The sequence below is a fragment of the Lissotriton vulgaris genome, chromosome 2_1, assembly GCF_964263255.1.
Source record: "Lissotriton vulgaris chromosome 2_1, aLisVul1.2, whole genome shotgun sequence".
NCBI classification, from domain to species: Eukaryota; Metazoa; Chordata; class Amphibia; order Caudata; family Salamandridae; genus Lissotriton; species Lissotriton vulgaris.
This window is the reverse complement of record NC_141687.1, coordinates 37,150,911-37,171,815: the sequence shown is the minus strand read 5'-3', so window position 1 is coordinate 37,171,815 and position 20,905 is coordinate 37,150,911. Positions and strand designations below refer to the sequence as shown.

Genomic DNA, 20,905 nt, shown 5'->3' with positions numbered 1-20,905 from the left:
ACGTGTTGTAAGTGTACCTCCATCATCAGCCCCTGGTAGTGACGGCCCGATCTAACATGAATAGCCATTGGCTCCATTGCCAGAGCAGGGGCGACAACGGGCAGCCCTGCCTCGTGCCCCTACCCACTTTGCAAGCAGCAGATATCGACCCTCCCGTTCTGACCCTGGCAGGGGAACAAGATCGCTGTTCGTTCCACGAAGCAGTCTCCCAGGCCAAACGCCCTCATGACCGCGAAAAGATATGGCCACTCTAGGCTATCGAAGGCATTTTCGATGTCAACCGTAAAAATACAAGCCTCCTTCCTGCCATAGGTGTCCACCCTCAAGTTGCACAGTAGCCTCACTACTTTCATCGCTGTGTTCCTAGTCTGGATAAATCCTGCCTGGTCCACATGAACTAATGTCGACATGTGGGCCAATAGCCGACTAGCCAGGATTCGACTTAATCTTATAGTCCAGATTAAGCATGGCAAGCGGTCTGTATGCAGTCCGGTCTCAGGCCGGCTTAACTGGTTTGAGGAGAGGTACGATGATTGCCTCCCTCGTGGAAACAGGAAGACAACCCTCCTGTCGTGCGTTTATATAATACCACTAGTTTCGCGTCCAGGATATCTACAAATTCAGAATAGATTCTACCGGAAGGCCGTCCGTCCCCAGTGTCTTGTTCCTAGCCATATGCTTAATGGCGCTACGCACTTCTCCCACTTCAACATCTTTACCAAGATCCTCTGCCGCCTCATTATCAATCTGGGGAAGTTCTACCTCCTCTAAAAAACCCATTTCATTGTCGGCCCCAGGGGCAAGTATGCTCTGATAAAGACTGGTATAATAGTTCAGGAATTGCGTGTTGATGTTGTGTTGAGTATAATATGCCATGCCCCTCTGACCCCTGAGCTCCAGGATCAGTGTCCCTCTACGAGCCGGGTTTGCCAACCACGCCAGCAGCGCCCCCGACTTGTCCCGTTCTGCTTGGGCCCGAGTGGTGAAGGCCTTATGATCAAAGCAGCGCAGCCTTTCCACCTGTATCTCCAACTCCTCACGTACTGCGAGCAGGTCCTCCTGCCTATCAGGTCGTTCCAGTCTCTCCCTTTCCAGTTCGAGGAGCCTACTCTCTGCCCCCAGCACATTGTGTGTGTGTCAGCACCTTTCGGACTCCCACCACCTCCACAATGCAACGCCCTCTGATCACAGTTTTGAACATGTCCCATTCGATAAGGGGTACGATGCAGACCCAGTATTATCTAGGAAGTAGTCTGCAATCACAGATCCAAATGTGTTCTTGAACACCGGATCTTTCAGCGCCGCTGGTCGCAAAGGCCAAGTAGGTATGGCGGGCCTAACCCGTATCAAATCCAGCAATACTAGTAGCGCTATATGATAAGAAATCGTTCTGGTCAAATATTCACTATGGGTAACTCCTCCGTGGACATATGGAGAACAAAAGATCGAGTCCAGGTGAACATGTAACTTGTGCAACCCAGAGAAATGAGTAGTCCCTATCTCCCGGGTGATGAGCGAATTTTGCAAATCTGGCGTTCGCGAATTTGCGGATTTGCGAACTCGCAATCCGCGAATTCTCGAATTTGCAGAATTTTTTTTTTGTGTTTGCAAGGATTTCTGCCAGTTCGCGAGGGTTTTGTACCAGTTCGCAATTGCGAACTTACATGTCGGCTCGCAACGGTCGCGATTATGTTGTTTCTACGTCTGGTTCATCATCACAGGTTCCCAGCACCCTCTGTTTCACCACTGCCACCCTCTGTTTCACCCATGCCACCCTCTGGTACATCAATGCCACCCTCTGGTTCATCATTACTGTAGATTATGAGGGGAAAAAGCAAGCACACCTGCCCTGCTTCAACTGACATGAATTAATTTGGGGTTGATTTATTAAGGTGTCACTGTTTTAAAATTCCAGTCTGCACCTGCTTCCTTATCTGTAATTTGCTTTCTGTTGCAGTGCAATTTTTTTTTCCAGGACCTTTGTGGCCTACTTGTAGCTATTCTATTATCCGGCTGTGAGGGTCAGAGCAGGGTCATACAATTGTTGCAACTAGCAACTGAACTCTGGAGGGGCCCCAGTCAGGAAGCACTACAGGGAATGGTTACTAATGATGAATTTGAACTTTTGCACCTGCTGCTGAGTGCTATCAGTTTAGCAAAACTCGTTTTTCTGCAGAACAGCAAATGCAATGCCAACAAACTTACTTGTGAAAGTTTATTTCTAATCCAAAAGTGATCCAAAGAAAGTCAAAAGGCCTCAAATACAAAAAAGGGCAGGCAAATGTCAACCTGAAGAGTTATTCTGATAAAAATAATCATTTTCAGAAGGTCTAAGCTGCTTGCTAGTGGATTTCTTGTGCAGAATTGCAAATTTTGTAATTTCGTGAGTGCGAGATTGTTGCTGCCCGCCGCACCTACATGTTCGCAATTGCGAACTTACACCGCACGCCGCAAAATTGTATCACCAAGAAAAAAAAAAATCCGCTGCGTGCGAATTTGCGGATTTTCAGTAAATTCGCGAGCGTTCGCGGATTGCGAATTTACCGAAAATCCGCGAGCGGAACGGATTTTCCGCCCATGCTTAGAGCCCTCCAAGTATCGATCAGTCCCCACTGACGCTGCCACGCCCGTCTAACCGCTGTAAGTGTATGCATGGGAGCATCTGGGAGAGGTAGATGAGAGCCATCTGGGTCAACGTCAGCAATGCAATTAAAGTCGCCCAGCACTGAACCGGTCAACAGGGGTGCTAACTTCCCGGTGAGGTGCGCAAAAAAAACAACTTGGTTGACGTTGGGGGCGTAGAGGCTACCTAGTACTATATCCTTGCCATCCAATCGTCCCGTGTGTGAGAAGTTGGCCTGATATATGATGCTCACTAGTTCTAGTGATCACCTTGTATCAGTCCAAACAACCCTTATTGTGATTGGTTGTAAGTCAACCTTACAGACCAGCTATCCTAATGGTAGCATGGACAAAGCAGTCTTAGGCTAAACTCTTTTGGCATGTGAAGCCAGCTGTTTTACCACATATAACCCCTTGAATACCAAGTGAAAGGACACCACACAGGTTGTTATGAAAATAAACAAGTATTTATTAACAAACATACACCTCTGAACTGTTTGAGGTCAGAGGGCTAAGCACATGACAATCTCTTAGGAAAAATACGTTTAAGTTGCACGATTTACAATGGTGCCCTAGGGGCACGACAAACCATATACTAAGTAAGTGGAATGTGAAAGTCAATATTAGGAATGGAGCTGTCCAGAGGCTGTTAGATCGCTGGGACCACACTATACTAACTTGAGGTAAGTACTAGGAGGCCCACGGAACGCGTGTGCAGAGTGTGAACTCACACGCGAGATGCGTACAAACGTCTATGGACAGTACAGTTTAAGAAAAAGGTGAGTACGGACGTCCCTGACTAAATAGGACCAAAACGACTGTGGAACTGGACACTAGGAGAGTCAAGCTACCCTTGAGCACCGAAATGCTCGTGTTACCTCACCCACAGGCTGCGGGTGCATAGGTGCCAAGTCGTGTCGTGTCGGGTTCGGGCGTTGAAGTCTATGGAGCCTGGAGGAAAAGATGCTGCAGGGGGTCAGGAGGAAGATGTCCGATGTGATCCAAGGGTGGATCAGTGAAGAGTAGAACTGAAAGCAGAGGGGACAATGTTCAAAGTCACTAGCCAGTGACTGGAGTGGAACCAGGAGTGGAACCAGATGTCGTCGTCGCGATCAGGTGAAGGTGGACGCTTGTCTCTGCAGCCACGTGGACCAGGTGGTGTCTTCGACAACCAGGATGGAGGCACGAGCTGTCCCACGCTCTCGCTGTCGGCGGTGTCGGCTTCGGAGTCAACAGGCCTTGGCAAAGGCAACCCACGCGGTGAGTGGAAACGGCATCTGGAGTGGACCAGGAGAGTCCGGGGTGCTCCTCTTTTGGAAGGGAGCAAGGGCCAGTCTGGAGCAACCAGACCAGCAGTGAAGATTTTGCAGTTTATCGTCTAGGAGGTCACTAGCCAGCCGGCAAGTGACCAGACAACGTGTTGAGCAGCAAACAGTCAGAAGGGCCCCACGCAGATCTCGTGGATGCTGGAGGGCTGATCTTCGATGCAGGAGCTGCTCGGGGTCGGGGCTTCTCAGTCCCCAAAGCACTTGGACGAGGAGGCCTCGGAAGTCGTGCTGGAGCGAAGTGCTGCTTCTTTCAAGCTGGCCGGTCCCACGGGTCTCGTCGCACCCACGGATCTCAGCTGTGCTGCAGATGTAGGTAGAGGTCGGAGAGGTCTGGGAATCCAGGTCTCGTCGGGCTCTGAAGTCTGGATCCTTGCAGGAAGGCGACAAAGGGAAGCCGCTGTACGCTGATGGTGCCTGCTTGTGCAGGGTGGACACTCCTTGCCCACAAGGGAGATTTCTTCAGTCTTCTGTGGAGCAGAACGTCAAAGTCCAGAGTTTCTTCTTGTAAAGTTGTTCAGTATAATCTAATTTGGAAAGGGACCAGCTCCTACCTTTATCCGGCTAAAGGGGGCTGTACTACGACTATGTCCCTCCTCTGGATGGGACCAGGAAGGGGGGTGGTTACACCCCCTATCCTTTGTCCGGTCTTGCGTCAGCTCTGGGGCTGGAGTGCCCCAGGAACTGGTTTAGACCGGAGTATGCACAGGGACACCTTGTGTGCCCTAGGCATGTCTCATTCCTTTCAGCCCTGTCCTACCTAATACACAAAATCCTGTCTGGGGTGGTGCTAGCACCTCCCAAGGCAGGAAAACCTTTGTTCAAGCCTCCCTCGCTGGAAGGACTCCCAGCAGCAGGAGGTCCGACTTGTGTCTGTGGTGGCAGCATCCATTTTGTGATGCTGAGGCTCGAGTTAACTTTAACCGGGGTTCACAGTTACATACATGTTGTGTCCCTCTAGAAGGGTGGGATGCTACCCCCGTCGCCAGAATGGCGGCTAACCAACCAACCAATCAACCAATCAATCAATCAGAGCATTTGTAAAGCGCACTACTTACCCGTGAAGGTCTCAAGGCACTGGGGGGTGGGGGGGAATGCTGCTACTGCTCGACTAGCCAGGTCTTGAGGAGTCTTGAGGAGTCTTGTTAAATGTTACAGGATTTCTAAAGCGCATGGCTGCTCGTGAGCAACCCAGCGCTGAATAAGTACAGACAGAGTCATAATGGGAGGCTCACGGGAACAGCCAGGTTTTCAGAGATTTTCGGAAGGCCAGGAGATTAGGCTGTGCACGAATGTCAGGAGGGGGGGGGTTCCATAATTTGGAAGCGTTATAGGAGAAACTCCGACCTCCTGATCCCGCTCTCTTGATCTTAGGTGGCAAAGTTAAGTGGGCATTAGAAGATCGAAGAGGTCTAGAGGTGGTGTATGGAGTCACCAGGTCTCTGAAGATGGAGGGGGGCTTTACCGTTTAGGATTTTGTGCGTTAGACCGAGCGCCTTAAATTGCACTCTTTCTACCACGGGCAGCCAATGAAGTGATTTAATGGCTGGCTTGGCCAAGCACCAGCTCTTGGTGAGGATCCGTGCGGCCGCGTTCTGCACCACCTGGAGTTTGGTAGTGACTTTCCGCGGGGCACCCAGAAACAGTGCGTTGCCATAATCCAGGCGTGACAGGATGAGGCCTTGGATGAGGATTTTCCTTGATGGGAAAGGGAGCAGTGGTAGAATTTTCTGGGCGTATCGCAGAAGCCCATAGCAGACCCCGGCCTTTTTCCTAGCTTGAGTGTGCATGGTGAGATTTTGGTCTAGCCATAGTCCGAGGCTTTTGATCTCGGATTTAGGGGTTGGGGGCTTGCCCATGCATGGGGGCCATAGAGGTTCTGGACGGAAATGAGCCTGATTCCCCATTACCAGTATCTCCGTCTTGTCGCTGTTGAGCTTCAAGTGAGAACTGTTCATCCAGCTGACTGTCTCTCAGACAGGAATAAAGATTGGTGGTAGGGTTTTCCTGCTGAGAGGGAGACAACCAGCTGGGTGTCGTCAGCGTACGTTAGAAGTTTAATCCCGTGAGGGGTGACTATTTTTTACAGCGGGGACATATATACGTTGAAGAGCGTGGGGCTCAAGGAGGAGCCCTGTGGCACTCCGCAACGTATAGGGGTCTCTTTAGAAGTATAACTACCCTCGATCACCTGGAATGAACGGTCATGGAGAGAGGATTTTATCCAGGTCAGGGCAACATCTGTAATCCCAAGATCACTAAGTCGTTGGACCAGGATTTGGTGGTTGACCGTGTCGAAGGCCACGCTCAGATCCAGGAGGATCACTGCCACTGATCCTCCTGCATCCATGATCTTCCTGGCCTCCTCGACCAACGTCACTATTGCTGTTTCCGTGCCCTGGCCGGGGCGGAAACCCGTCTGAGATGGTGTAAGTAGTTCATTCGATTCTAGGTAGTGTGAAAGCTGGGCATTTATAAATTTTTCGGTAATTTTACTGATGCCTGGAAGGAGCGATATAGGCCTGAAATTGGCTAGGTTGAGGGGGTCTAGATTAGGTTTTATTAGTAAGGCTCTAACCTTCGCCTTTTTCCAGCTGGGGGGAACCACTTCGTATGACAGAGAGGGCTCCCGAGAGTGAATTACAGGGGGACAGTTGAATGCTAAAGTGAACATTTTCACAGATCAGTAGAGGACTGTCCCGGAATCTGCATGGGAGTTGTTCCTTGTGGATAATAGCTATCCCTCCTCCCTTTCCCTTCGCTCGATCCAGGTGTTGTATGAGGTAGCGCCTGCACCACATCGAAGTCTGAGTCTGGCGTAAGCCATGTCTCAGTGAGAAATAGGATCTCAAGTTGTTCTTCTTCTATAAGCGTTAAAATTTCATGGCTATGTTTGGGCAGGGATCTGCAATTTAGCAGGGCCATCTTAATGATGGTCCGGGGTGCTTGATTTTTCATCGTAGGGGTGAGTTTGAATGAGCAGTGCGGGCAGTGGGTAAGAGAGCTCTCACCGTAATGAATAGTCGTACAGGGAGGCTGGAGGGGCTGATCTAGTTGAAGCAGGGAATCTCTGGTGTATGCTATCATAGGTTGGGAGGAAGAGTCTAGGGTGGCTGGCCCTAGGCCCGTCCTGGTGCGGACGGGCGCAGACGGGCTTGCCTTAGGCGCGCCTTCGGCATGCTGACGGCGCACCCGCTGCGCACGTCCGCTGCGCGTCCGGCCCTGGCACATTTTATGGGGGGAGGAGAGGGGGCGTGTCCTCTGGCCGGTGGGCGTGTCCTCACAGCCCTGGTGATGGCGGCAAGAATTAGTTTGTTTGAACCCCGTGGCAGCGTTTAGCTCGATTGAGCGGAGGTATCGGCGCTTGAAAGGAAGGGGGAGTGCGCAGGATGAGTGGTGCCACAGGTAAAAACACAAAGATTATCCAAGTACAACTTTTAAAAAACGAATGATTTTACTCCCGGCTTTCCGCCTCAGGAGCTTCTGTCTGCCTTACGTCGCGCTTTTGATTCAGCGTGCTTTATGTAGGGCGGGGGGCGTAGCCTCTGGCCGGTGGGCGTGTCATCACGGCCCTGCTGATGGCGGCAAGAATTAGTTTGTTTGGACCCCGCAGCAGCGTTTAGCTCGGCTGCGCGGAGGTATCGGCGATTGAAAGGAAGGGGGAGTGAGCAGGATGAGTGGTGCCACAGGTAAAAACACAAAGATTATCCAAGTACAATTTTTAAAAAGCGTATGGTTTTACTCCCGGCTTTCCGCCTCAGGAGCTTCTGTCTTCTGAAGGTTAGGAGGTCCTGGGTCTGCCGTAGGGGGTTGGGGAGGGTGTTCAAGGTCTTGGCGGCGAGGTGGTAGAACGATCTGCCACCGGAGGTTGCCCTTCGGATGCGTTGGACTGTGGCGAGGGCGAGGTCAGTAGAGCGGAGCTGGCGGGTGAGGGTGTAGAAGCTGAGTCATCTGTTGAGGTATGCTGGTCTGGGTTTGTGGATGCTTTGTGTGGGTGGGTGAGGATCTTGAAGGTGATCCTCTTGTTGACGGGGAGCCAGTCCAGGTCTCTCAGGTGGGGTGTGATGTGGCTGCGGCGAGGGATGTCTGATCGGGAATGCGGAGGCATTTTGAATGCGTTGGAGTAGTTTCAGGAGGTTGGCTGAGGCTCCTGCGTAGAGGGCGTTTCTGTAGTCCAACCTGTTGCTGATGAGGGCCTGGGTGACCGTTCTTCTTGTTTCTGTGGGGATGCACCTGTAGATCTTGCGGAGGTTGTTGAAGCAGGAGGAAGAGACGGCGTTGACCTGTTTTGTCATGGAGAGAGTAGAGTCAAGGATGAACCCTAGGTTGCGTGCGTGGTCGGTGGGTGTTGGAGCTGTTCCCAGTGCGGTCGGCCACCAGGAGTTGTCCCAGGCAGAGGGGGTAGAGCAGAGAATGAGGACTTCCGTCTTGTCTGAGATTAGCTTCAGTCAGCTGTACTTCATCCACTCGCCGACTGCTTTCATTCCTTCATGGAGGTTGGATTTGGCGGTGAGGGGGTCCTTGGTGAGGGAGAGGATCAGCTGGGTGTCGTTGGCGTAGATATTGATGTTGAGGTCGTGCAGTCGGGCGACGTGGGCGAGCGGTGCCATGTAGATGTTGAACAATGTTGGGCTGAGGGATGAGCCCTGGGGTACGCCACAGATTAACTTGGTGGCATCTGAGCGGAACGGGGGAAGGCAGACGCTCTGGGTTCTGCCAGAGAGGAAGGAGGTGATCCAGTCCAGAGCCTTATCTTGGATCCTAGCGTCGTGGAGGCGTGTGCGTAGGGTGCGGTGGCAGACTGTGTCAAAGGTGGCTGACTGGTCCAGGAGGATGAGGACCGCGGCTTCTCCGTTGTCCTGCAGGGCTCTGATGTCATTGGTGGCTGCGGTGAGGGCAGTTTCGGTGCTGTGGTTGCTGCGGAACCCGGATTGGGACGGGTCCAGGATGCTGTCCTCCTCAAGGAAGCGGGTCAGTTGTCTGTTTACGATTTTCTCGATGACCTTCACCGGGAACGGGAGAAGGGAGATGAGCTGGAAGTTCTTGATGTCCTTGGGGTCAGCCTTGGGTTTTTTGAGTAAGGTGTTGATCTCGGCGTGCTTCCAGCTGTCCCGAAGGAGATGTTTATGGCTTTCCAGAAATGGGGTGCGATGGTGGGGCTGGCTTTGTTGAAGATGTGGTGTGGGTCTGACGGAGATCAGGAGTGGATGGTGTTCATGATCTTGAGGATCTCGTTGTTGTTTATGTTGGTCCAGGAAAACAGGGGGTCTGTTCGGATGGTGGTCATGGGGATGGAGATCTCAGTGGTTGTCGGGGCAGTCAAGACGTTGAAGCTGTCGTGAATGTCTGCGATCTTGCAATGGAAGAAGGTGTCAACGGAGTCGCACAGGTCTTGCACAGGTCTTGCGAAGGTGAGATGTCGTTGGTGTTGGAGCTGGGGTTGGAGAGTTCCTTCACGATGTTGAAGAGCTCTTTGCTGTTGTGTGCGTTGTTGTCTAGGAATTCTTTGAAGGAGGCCCTTTTGTCGGATCTGATGAGGTGATGGTGTCTGCGGGTGGCATTCTTGTGGGCTGCATAGCTGTCCGGTGTCTGTTCACAGAGCCATTTCTTCTCCAACTTTCAGCAGTTTTGCTTGGATGCCTGCAGTGAATCAGCTGGCTTTCTTGTTGGTGTGTCTGTTGGAGGATTTCATGATCGGGGCAAGGGTGTTGGCGCAGTCGTCAATCCATTGCCTGAGGTTGCGGACGGCGGTGTCGGGGTCGGTGGGCTCCGGGCGAGGGTGGTGGTTAGCTGGTCTTCGGTGACTTTGCTACAGCAGCGTCGGGGGATCTGTTGGGTGCAGTGGTACATGGTGTGTTTCCGGAAGGTGAAGTGGATGCAGCGATGGTCAGTCCAGTGGAGTTCAGTGGTGTGGTTGAAGGAGTCGTGGGCGCTTGCGGAGAAGATGGTGTTAAGCATGTGACCGGCGGAGTGGGTGGGTGTTGTGACGAATTGTCAGAGTCCGAGGTTGTCGATCAGGGTGGTGGAGTTGCGGTCGTTGTTGTTCTTGAGGTAGAAGCTCAGGTCCCCGAGAAGGATGTAGTTTGTGGAGGTGAGGGCGTGTGTACTGACTAGGTCGGCGCTGGAGTTGTTGAACTGTGGTCGGAGTCCAGTGGGTCTGTAGACGAGGGTTCCTCTGAGGGTGGTGTTTGGATCGGTGTGGATCTGGAAGTGCAGGTGTTCGGCGGTGCCGAGGGTGTCGTTGGTGTTGGTCGAGACTCTGAGAGTGTTCCAGTGGACGATGGCGATTCCTCCTCCTGCTCCGTTGGTGCGGTCCCTGCGGGTGATATTGTAGCAGTCTGGGATGGCTATGGTGATGTCTGGTGCCGAGGAGGGGTTCAGCCAGGTCTCTGTTAGGAAGGCGACGTCTGGGGAGGTTAAGTCAAGTAGGTCCCAGAGTTCAACGGCGTGTTTGCGGGTAGAGTGGGTGTTGAGAAGAATGCATCTGAGGTAGTTGGGTTCTTTCCTGGTGGGTGGATTTGCGGATTGGGTGCTGCTGAAGCTGCAGTTCCGGCCGGAGAATGGTCCTTGGGTGCGCTTCGGGGCGGCTACGAAGCAGGTGTGTGATCGTCCCATGTTGAGTGCGTGGAGGGTGCTGGCATCGTAGCGGCGTCGATGTTGCGGTGTTCGCAGGGGCGTTGGGTTCTGGCGCTGAGCGCCGTCCAGGCGCAGACTGGTGCGAATGGGCTTGCCTTAGGCGCGCCTTCGGCACCCAGCGGTCGCCATAAGAAAGGGAGGTGGGAGGGAGGAGCAGTTGGGAGGTGGAAGCGGACTAATGGGAGGGGGGGAGTGGGCCGTAGGGGATGCAGTGGTGGTTAAACAGGAGTGAGGAATGGTAAGAATGCAAGAAAGGGCACAGAATGGCACAAAAGGGGAAAAAGGAGGAATGAAACAAAGGCAAAATAAACAGTGACAACAAAAGCAACACAATTACGCTAAGGCAAAAGTGAAGCGAGTGGGGAGGGCGGGGCCACAGGGGACGCAGCAGCTGGAAACCCATGGGAGGAACGGCGAGAAGGAGAGAAAGGGCACAGGGCACAGAATAGCACAAGAGGGTGAAGGAAGGAAAGAAACTAAGACAAAATTAAACACTGACAAAAAAAAGCAACCTACGGCCTACCACTGGCCACCAGGGATGAGGTGCAGGGGGTAGCCTGCGGGTGGAGGAGTGCTTCAAACTTCCGTCAGCAGCAGTGGCAGCTGGGCTAAGAGCACAGGCACACTGGTGGTGCTGTGCGGCGTGGGGAGCGACCTGCCTAAAATGGGTCAAGGGTCGCTCCAGTACCGCGTCATCCGCCTTTATAAAACTAAATCTCATTTTTCCACCTAGTTTAGGAGCATGAGGATTACGTGATTGTAATGGTTCCGTAAAATCTGCCAGAAACAGTTTAAGTAGAATTGGTGCCAGAAGGCATTCTTGTTTTAGGTCTCGAATAGTTTGGATTTTTCGAGAGAGGTGCGTATCTGCTCCTATTTTGATTTAAATCCATGTATCGCTGTACAACATAATCAGCATATTTAAAAGGTATTCTAGTATATTCCAGTTTGCTAAATTCCACCATAATTTCCCTCGTTTTGGAAGCATGGGCAGCAACCAGTAAGGCGATTGCTAAGATATTTGTAATTGTGCCAGATGACTATAAGAATCTGGTCTGATTGTATGGAATGATGGTATTGCTAGAGAACCATGCTGTTGGCTAATCAAGCAATATTCAATATTCAATATTCTGGCAAAGTATTTAGCATCCACATCCATTAGAGTTATAAATCGATGGTTAGCTGGAAGACACCTGTCCCCTCCCTTAAAAATGGGGGATATAATGAACCCTCTCCAGGACGCTGGGTAATTTGTCTGCTCCTGACCTCCGTAAATGCCGGGGCTAAGCTTCCTGCCCAGATATCTGGGTCAGGTTTAAATACCGCAGGATGGGTGCTGTTTGGGCCAAGGGCTCCTTCTTTTCGCCCTTTCATTGTTTGTTTTTTAATGCTATCTGCATGTACCTCGGGAAGACCCTCACGTTGCATATTTATTCGAGTATCCCGGAGTCCCCCCTGGAAGTCTTCTGTAGATTCACCATTGAAGTGATTTTTAGGTAGTGAGCCCATGAAACCTCAGTAATATGACTTTACACCTCTATTGTCTGGTTTAAATATTTGATTGTCTCTGGTCCAGCATCTTGCGCTGCTGTTATATTTTATATATGTGTAATTTAGCCCCTAATTTGCTGTCCTTCTCTTTGTATTCTCCATCTTAACTACTTTATTAGTTTTTATTTGATCGTAATGCTGTGAAAGTTGTTATATCTCCTGGCTTTTTCCTTAGAGTTCTAAGGGCTTTCTTTATCTGCCTGAATCTTGCATTGTTTATTGCATCGGTGACCTCTTTATATAGTTAATTATCACATTCTGCCTTGTTTGCCTTGGGGTGTTTTTGCCGTAGTGTCTCAGTGAGAATCTCCCATGTATTTTCCGCAGTAGTTGCATTACCTAAAATGTCTTGAAGTGTGTCCTTTACGATTCCATGTAGTGGAGTTAGCCCGACTGTGCTCTTAATACGTCTGCAGTTTGTAAGGTAGGATGTGTCCTTGTCTCCCTTGTGTGCTTTGGAGTAGTGCTACATGAGGAAAATGTGACTTCTTGCGGACGATTGTCGCTGTCAGGTCTGCCTGTAATTTGAAATGAACTGTTTTTAACTATTAACAGGGATACAAAGGTAGAGTCCAAACAAGTACTCGTTTTATTGGAATTAAATGTGGTATTTGCCAGATTGTCTGTCTGGAACTTGCCTTTTAGGGCCCGAAGGCTTGTGTTCGAGGTCGTCTAGTAGGCGACACCCAGTTCTCGTCTGGTGCCCGGGTGTATTTCCCAAAGTGCTGTTTGGGCTGCTGGTAAGTCGCTTGTCGAAGGGCCATTAATTATACCTTGAAGTCCTCTGCTTTCACCCGGTGGGTCGAGTTTTCCTCCGCCAGCAATCTTTCATTCTTGCACGAACTCCCGTTTTACTGGCAGTGAGTTTGTTTTCAGGATGAATATAGATATTGATCAAGATTGCATCACTTGCCACCTCTGTAGTGTTAGTGTTGCATTGTGTTGCGTTCTTTCCGGGGCCTTCCTGTCTGGGGCTGTTGCCGAAGCTCCGATGGCTCTTGGATCTAGTTTGCCAGCGGCCAGCCCTCCGGACGGAGGCCCATGTTTTGCCTGTTTTTATCGCTGGAGTCAAAAGGCGAATATAGCCTCGGATGTAGACCGGCGCGACCAGCCCGGGCCTAGGGTGACCAACCGTCCGTAAATTTCACGGACAGTCCGTAATTTCGGCCGTCTGTCCGTTGTCCGTGAAGGATCCTTTAACGGACGCCATTTGTCCGTAATTTTAACCGGGCACAGCTTCCACCCACCTCCCGTTTTAGCTCTGAGGCTGTTCCAAAGCGGAGATACCCAGCAGCGTTGGAGAGGCACAGCGGGATGGCTACCCTCACACCTTCAGCCCTTGATGAGCTGTTAAGAGGTGCTTGAAGGCGACAGAGGGAGGGGCGGCAGCTTCAGGAGCAGGGGCATCTATTCAGATGCAAACAGCCCTGAATGCGTCTCTGCAATTTAGAGGGGCCGCCACCTCACACATTCCCTTTCTGCCAGGGCCCCAAACATCCTAGAACCGGCCCTGATCGCAGCACTGGTTCTCTTCACAGAGCGGGTCTTCAAACATGCAGCCTATAATGTAATAAAGTAAAGAAATGGCACAATCACACCCACAATGATTAACAAAGTATGGAGGACAATCAGTTCAATCAGTTCTCTTGGAGTATCTCCTTTAAGTGCTGTACATCACAGTGGGGGGCTGGTGGGATGGCAAAACTAACATTTTGGAAAGAGCCTGTCTTCTCGTTGTCTTGTCCAGGAGGGGGTGAGGAGCCCTACCCCACCCTGGAAGAGACAGGATGACACTAGAATACTGCATACCCACCCCTGCGCCCACCCTGGTGGATCTTGTTCCCCCTCCTTTGATCGCTCCTGCCCACCGCCCCAAGTGATGGCTTCTGTGCCCCTCATGTGATGGCTAGCCCCGCCTGTGATGGCTCCTGTCCCCCCCTGTGGTGGATCCTGTCTCTGCCCTGGGTGGGTTCTGTCTCACTCCTGGAAAGGCTCCTGCAGTGGGGTGAAGTTCTTGATAGGCCTCTTCTCAGAAAGGCTCAGCTCAAAATTAATATGAAAAGGTGGGCGAGTGAGTACGTGAAGGGATGGGTGGATAGCTGGATGAATTAGTGAAAGGGTGAGTGGATGAATGAAAGATTGAATAGAAAGATAATGAGAGAGGATGGCTGGATTGATGAGTGAGTGGAAGGATGGAAGAGAGAAGGTAAATAGCTGGATGGATGGGTGGAAGGGAAGCTGGAATGGGTAAAAGGGTGGATGGATCAGTAAAATGATGGCTGGATGAGTGAAAGCGTGGATGGTGAGTGAGTTGATGGATGAGTGAAATTATAGATGATTGATGAACTGATAAGTGCACGGGTGAATGGATGGACAGATGAGCGAAAGGGTGGGTGCAAGGACGGATGAGTGAGTGAAAGGGAGGGTAGATGGACAAAAGGATGAATAGATGAGTGAAGGAGTGAAAGGATGGATGGATGCGTGATAGGGTCAATGGATGAATTCATGAGTGGATGAGTAGATGGGTGGGTGGATGGATGGATGGAATGAAGGATTGCTAAGTGAAAGGGTCGATGGAGAGAGAAAGGGAGGATGGATGGTTGACTGAAAGGATGGATGGTTGGAAGGATGAGTGACTGGGTGATGGATAGTAAGTGAAAGGATGGCTGGATGGGTGAAAGGGTAAATGGCTGGATGGGTGAGTGAATGAATGGATGGATGGGTAGAAGAGAGGATGGATGAGTGTACAGATGGATAGGGTGAAAGGGTGGATGGATGGATGATGGATGAGTGAAAGGATGAATGAAGGGATGGATGAGTGAAATGATAGATGGCGGATACATGATGAATAGGTTTGCAAATGGTTGAACATGTTTGGATATGTCTGGGCTTACTTATATACTATTGCGCAACCTCTGATGTGTCTGTAACACGTATCCAATCGTCCTGAAGTTTTGTCCTGAATTTTGACCTACTGTCCTGAATTTGTGTCCTGAATTTTGACCCTTTGTCCTGAATTTTTACAGTCACCGTCCTGAATTTGCACCCATGACGGGTTCCTGGAGACCGCGTGTACTAGGACAGCTGCTCTGGGTGTCCCAGGAACGCATGCGCAGTAGTCTGGGATTGGCTCCGGTTTCTTTGTGCTGAGCCACGTTTGGTCAGGGTGACGTGGAGTGAATCTTGCTGTTCTGACCATGTCTCGTGTGCCTCCTTGTGACCTTTACCAGGCGGGGGCACTGCCGGGGGTTGATTGGGCCTTCGCTCCTACCGTTTGCAAGCTTGCAGTTCAAGTGGGTGCGCTGGTCGTGCACACTCCCGAGCCCCTGCTTGTCTTTAAGTGCATCTCCTGTGCACCTCCTGGCCGAATTTGCTTGGACACAGTAAAGACGTGGTGGTCTTGCCGCCTCTCTTGCTTCTAGCAACGTTCAGGGGTTTTCGTACAGCTCAGTTGCACAAGGTCACACTGCGCTCACCGCATGTTAAAAAGCAACTTGCATTGACCTCCTACCGATATGGACTTGAGAGGCTGAAGGGGTAGGAGTATAGGGCGGCACGACATCTCGTCTAATATAATGCACCCCACCCCCCCAGCCCCCTCTCCACCACAATGCAGCTGTTTCATCCCCGTAGCTGGCGCTGAATGCCCGTTAGCTGTACCTGTGCCTATCTCGGTTCTCTGACTCTTGCCTGTCACAGGGCGTGCATAACATGTAGTCCAAAGTAGCAAATTCTAAAGAAATGTTTCATTAATTCTGTGTAATATTTTTAAAACATAAATAAAATTACAAACCTAGGAGGGACAATTTACGTATTGAAAAATGATTCAAAATAAGACAGCCAACTGAGGAATAGGAAATACATTAGGAAGCTTTTATTAAGCTGAGCAACCACAAATTTAACATTCTATTCCAAGAAGTAATTTGTTTCTTGTACTCTGATATTTTATTTATTTCATTAACAGAAAAAAACCTAATTGTCAACTGTCCTTTACACTCCAAATAAATAAAAAAAATATATATATTTGTAAAGCGCACTCCTTAAGAGTTCAAGGCTCTGGGGGTCGTCGGGGATATAAAGTTTTCTGTTTCCCAGAGTCGCACGATGCTGAGCTGAGCCGGGGGTCGAACCGTGAGTCCCGCGCTCCTGAGTCAGCCTCTCTGGCCTCTGCGCCACACCTCTCCCTGTCACTTCTAGCTCAGACTAGCTCGGACGGAGGACAGGGATGTATCTTGAGTTTGATACTTACGTAGTTCTGTAGTTCAATGTTCTAGGACGGTCAACCTACATATCTAAGGTTTAAAACAACACCTACATTGTGCATATTAAAAAGTTACTAAACAGTTTCACAATAACAAAAATATATCTAATGAACCGTTTCTTTGGATTCTTTTTAGATCTCTGTAACATTTCAACAACATTTAGAAGCTGTGAAATTCTCAGGACCAAGCCAGGTATGCTACGTGCCATGGAAACATATTCTGTACTATGGGTCTGCTTTTCGAAGTGTTGTGTTATGGAGGCCAAATATAACTTCTCATTGACACGTAATGCGCCTCTAAATTGTAGATGGAATTCAAATATGCTGAGTTGTGTGGACGAATGCTTTTAATTGCTCTGCTCAAAAAAGTTACGAATGATTTCTACTAATGTTTTACAAATCACTATTCCCAGTTACATTCCAAATCTTGCAGTATTTTACTCGAGGTGCACAAATTAACCAGGTATCAGCCACCGTGATCCTTACTTGCAGACCGCCAAAGGTTGTCTCCCAATATCTATTGTGAAATATGACCCAGCATTCTCAAAAAACACTCGAGTTCACAATATGTAAATCAAAAAAGATAAAACCAAGAATATTATGGTGAGATGAAATGATTTGAACACTGATGAAACAAACAACTAGGTGACCTGACGTGGATGTGTGAAAAGGTCTTTATTTTTGATTCATTTATAATCGAACTTGCTTATAGCTTGAAAAACTTTACTTTTCTGCAGCCAAGATATTTCTTTCTATTCGACCTTCTTTAGGGCTACAAATAATCATACATATAAAATACATGAAATATACCAATGCATAATAAAAAAAACCTAATCTACAAATTAATACAAAAAAACGGACACATTTATAAGTGATGATGAATATGATGATCCGTAATGCATGAAACAAAGCGGCAAACGCTTCAAGTTGTTACCTTTCCATTTTGTGTGAATATGTATTAATTAAAAAGTGTGGTTGGAAACGCAAGCATTTGCTTTTTAGGGCTCGCCTGCTGATGCGCTTCTGCGCATAGCTGGCGAAGCTCTATTATGGCTTAAACAGAGCTTAAACACCACTGGCGAATCCACTGGCGATTCCTTGCAGTGCATGTGCTTTTTAGGTCATTGCGCAAGCGCAAGCCCTAAAAAGCGCGTGCACAATGCCACCAGTTGCCTGCCTGGCATCACCACATCAAAGGCAGCCCTCTCAGCACATTCCTCACCCCCTAATTATTCACGGCCGGCTGGCCGTACTTTCAGTCTCACACGGCCGCTAGGCCATGTCTCCTTTTAAAACTTGTTTAACTTGTTTTATTCTGCTGTCCTTCACCCCCAGGTCCCCCTGATCGGAGACATTAGGCGCTCTAACTTTAACGAATACGAGACCGATAATATTTGAACTGTGCGCGGTAATTGGTTTCCGTGTGCATCCGCCCTTCAAAGTTATAAAGTGGCAGTAATTCAGGGCAAAATTACCAGCAGCATTGTTTCGCAAAAGACACCCTGGGTAAACGAGGCAGGGGCTGTTCAGACAGTGGAGATGCTGCGATTAGAGCCTGACCGGGCACAAACATCCCAAAGGCAGTCAGCCGGTGGCGCTCCTGCAGACTTTCCTCCCAATCATTCGTTCTCTTATCACTTAGTGCCGGTTTTTAACAATAATACATTAATAATGTAGGAGGCTGCTAATTCATGCGTACATCATGGGCAATCCTATATGAAACAGTATAAAGTATACTTTATTTATTTCCTGTACATATTGCTTGCTTTTACATTGTGGAGGTTTCGCAGATTAGCGTCATTAGAGGACCCAATATGCAACTTTACACCTGGGTGCTGCACTGTAAACCGAGGATTTACGGAAATGAAAAAAATAAAATTGCGCAGTTTAACATTCTAATGCTTTGACTCCAGACACGTTTCCCCCACGGTGTCCATCTTCTATTTCTACTTTTACCATTGCCTCTTCCTCTGTGTGCATCACGAGTCAGCCGGGCGAAGAGGCCTCCGCCTCCCTCCACGAGATCCGGCCGTTTAAAAAACAGATGTGACTTGCATAGAAAGTGTTAAGGTTTTTTTTTATATCTGGCCCGTTCCTCCACTGCCCCTTTGTTACCCTTTTCTTTTGTTATGTATTCCTTCTGCACTCCAGGGAGACTGAGAGAAGGTCAGTAACTTGGCAGTGATTTAAAGAAAAGAGAGACCAAAGACCTAAAAAGTAAATCCGTAGACACGAGTGCATTAGCAACCAGTTTATGAGATTTCCTTCACCTCGCTTTAGAGATGGGTGAGCCAACAAGTTTATTGGGCTAGTGGATTCAAGCGTCTGCCTGGTCTCTTACAGCCTCATGCATATAAGCAAATTATACAACAAACCACATAAAATATGACAGTTTTCAGAATTCGGAAAGGTGTTTTCAAATGTAAACACCACCTCGGAGAAGCCATTCCCGACAGTGCCACCAAATGATTGTTTTCCGGTACGTGCAGGAAGCAATCAACCCGATTACCACCTGGAAGTTTCGCCTCACAGACTGGCTTCCATCTTTTGCGACGTCTCAGACACTAATTAGGAAACTTGTTTTCTGTACATTACTTTTGCGCCTGCTCATGTTACAAAACTTCGAATGTAACAAGGCAATTTTTACAGTAGGGAAGATCTGGGCATCTTTTATCCATGCTTTATTTCCTGTGTGTCTTGGGAGTTGTAAATGTAAATGTAGTTAAGCTTATATAGCGCACAGCTACCCGCAGTGGGTGTCCCGGCGCTTGCTTAGGGAACCCGTCCTGATATTCCCCTGTGTGATAGCCCCAGCGGGTATCCACAAGGTGAAAGTCAGGCATCCCGCCGCGAGGGGCCGTCGTGGAGATTAAGCAAGCTATTGCCCAGAGTTGCAGAGTGTGAACCCGTGAGTCGAGAAGGCACCGGAGCGAGAATTATCGAGTCCATGGAATTTTTAGCCCAAGACCCGCCGAGGCGGGGAATTGATCCCTGGTCCAGGGCCGATCTCAGCTTCCGGGTCTGCCGCCTCTAACCCCTGAGCCACACTTCTCTTGTAGTTCTATTATCGCACTCACATGTCTACCAAGTTCGGCATGGAGACCAATTTAGATTGGAAGAGCTGCGTACTCATGAACCCGGCAAAGTAAGCGCTGACGGACGACATTGCAATGGCAGCGTTTTGCCTGAAACAACTTCTCCATTAGAAACAGTTCTTAACCCTGGTGATTCCTCACCGTCACCCGCACAACCCTCACAACCCTCACACCCCCTCACGCTCACACCCCCTCACCCTCACACCCCCTCACCCTCACACCCCCTCACCCTCACACCCCCTCCCCTCATACCCCCTCACACCCCCTCACACACTCACACCCTCTCACCCTTACACCCCCTCAGTCACACCCCCTCACCCTCACCCACCCTCACCCACCCTCACCCACCCTCACCCACCCTCACACACCCTAACACACCCTCACCAGCATAGCATAACAAAACACAGCATAGCATAACAAAAAAAAAGCATAGGATAGCAAAACATAGCATAGCATAACAAAACAAAGCATAGGATAGCAAAACAAAACCTAGCATAACAAAACACAACAAAGCATAGCATAGCATAGAATAGCATAACAAAACAAAGCATAGCATACCATAAAGCATAGCAAAACAGCATAGTATAACAAAACATAGTATAGCATAACAAAACTCAACAAAAGATAGCAGAACAAAACATAACGTAACAAAACATAGCATAGCAAAGCATAGCAAAACATAGCATAGCATAAAACACAATACAACATAGCTTAGCATAACACAACACAGCATAGCATAACAAAACAAAGCTTAGAATAGCATAACAAAACAAAGCTTAGCATAGCATAGCATAACAAAACATAGCATAGCAAAACAAAGCATAACATATTAAAATGCAACAAAGCATAGCATAACAAAGCATAGCAAAACAAAGCATAGCAAAACATAGCATAGCATAACAAAACACAATACAACATAGCTTAGCATAACACAACACAGTATAGCATAACAAAGCTTAGCAAAACAAAGCTTAGCATAGCATAACAAAACATAGCATAACAAATCATAGCATAGCATAACAAAACATAGCATAGCAAAACAAAGCATAACATATTAAAATGCAACAAAGCATAGCATAACAAAACATAGCATAGCATACCAAAACATAGCATAGCATAACAAAGCATAGGATAGCATCACAAAGCATAACAAAACATAGCATCGCATAACAAAACAAAGCATAGGATGGCAAAACTAAACCTAGTATAGCAAAACAAAACATAAGAGAACAAAACATAGCAAACCACAACAAAACACAGCATAGCATAATAAAACACAACTAAATATAGCACAGCATAACAAAACATAGTATCGCATAACAAAGCATCGCATAGCAAAACAAAGCATCGCATAGCAAAACATGGCATAGCCTAACAAAACACAGCATAGCATAACAAATCAAAGCATAGGGTAG

The 20,905-nt window shown here is 48.9% G+C and overlaps 1 protein-coding gene across 4 annotated transcripts in view; it reads left to right on the top strand.

Moving 5' to 3' along the window:
- The window catches only part of LOC147729517 (rac GTPase-activating protein 1-like), a 390,363-nt gene that overhangs the window by 37,929 nt on the left and 331,529 nt on the right, over positions 1 to 20,905 (top strand). For all 4 annotated transcript variants that reach the window (XM_086954407.1, XM_086954409.1, XM_086954408.1 and 1 more), the window contains exon 2: positions 16,532 to 16,588. The gene's annotated coding sequence lies outside the window, so the exon portion shown is untranslated. The remainder of the gene's footprint in view (positions 1 to 16,531; positions 16,589 to 20,905) is intronic.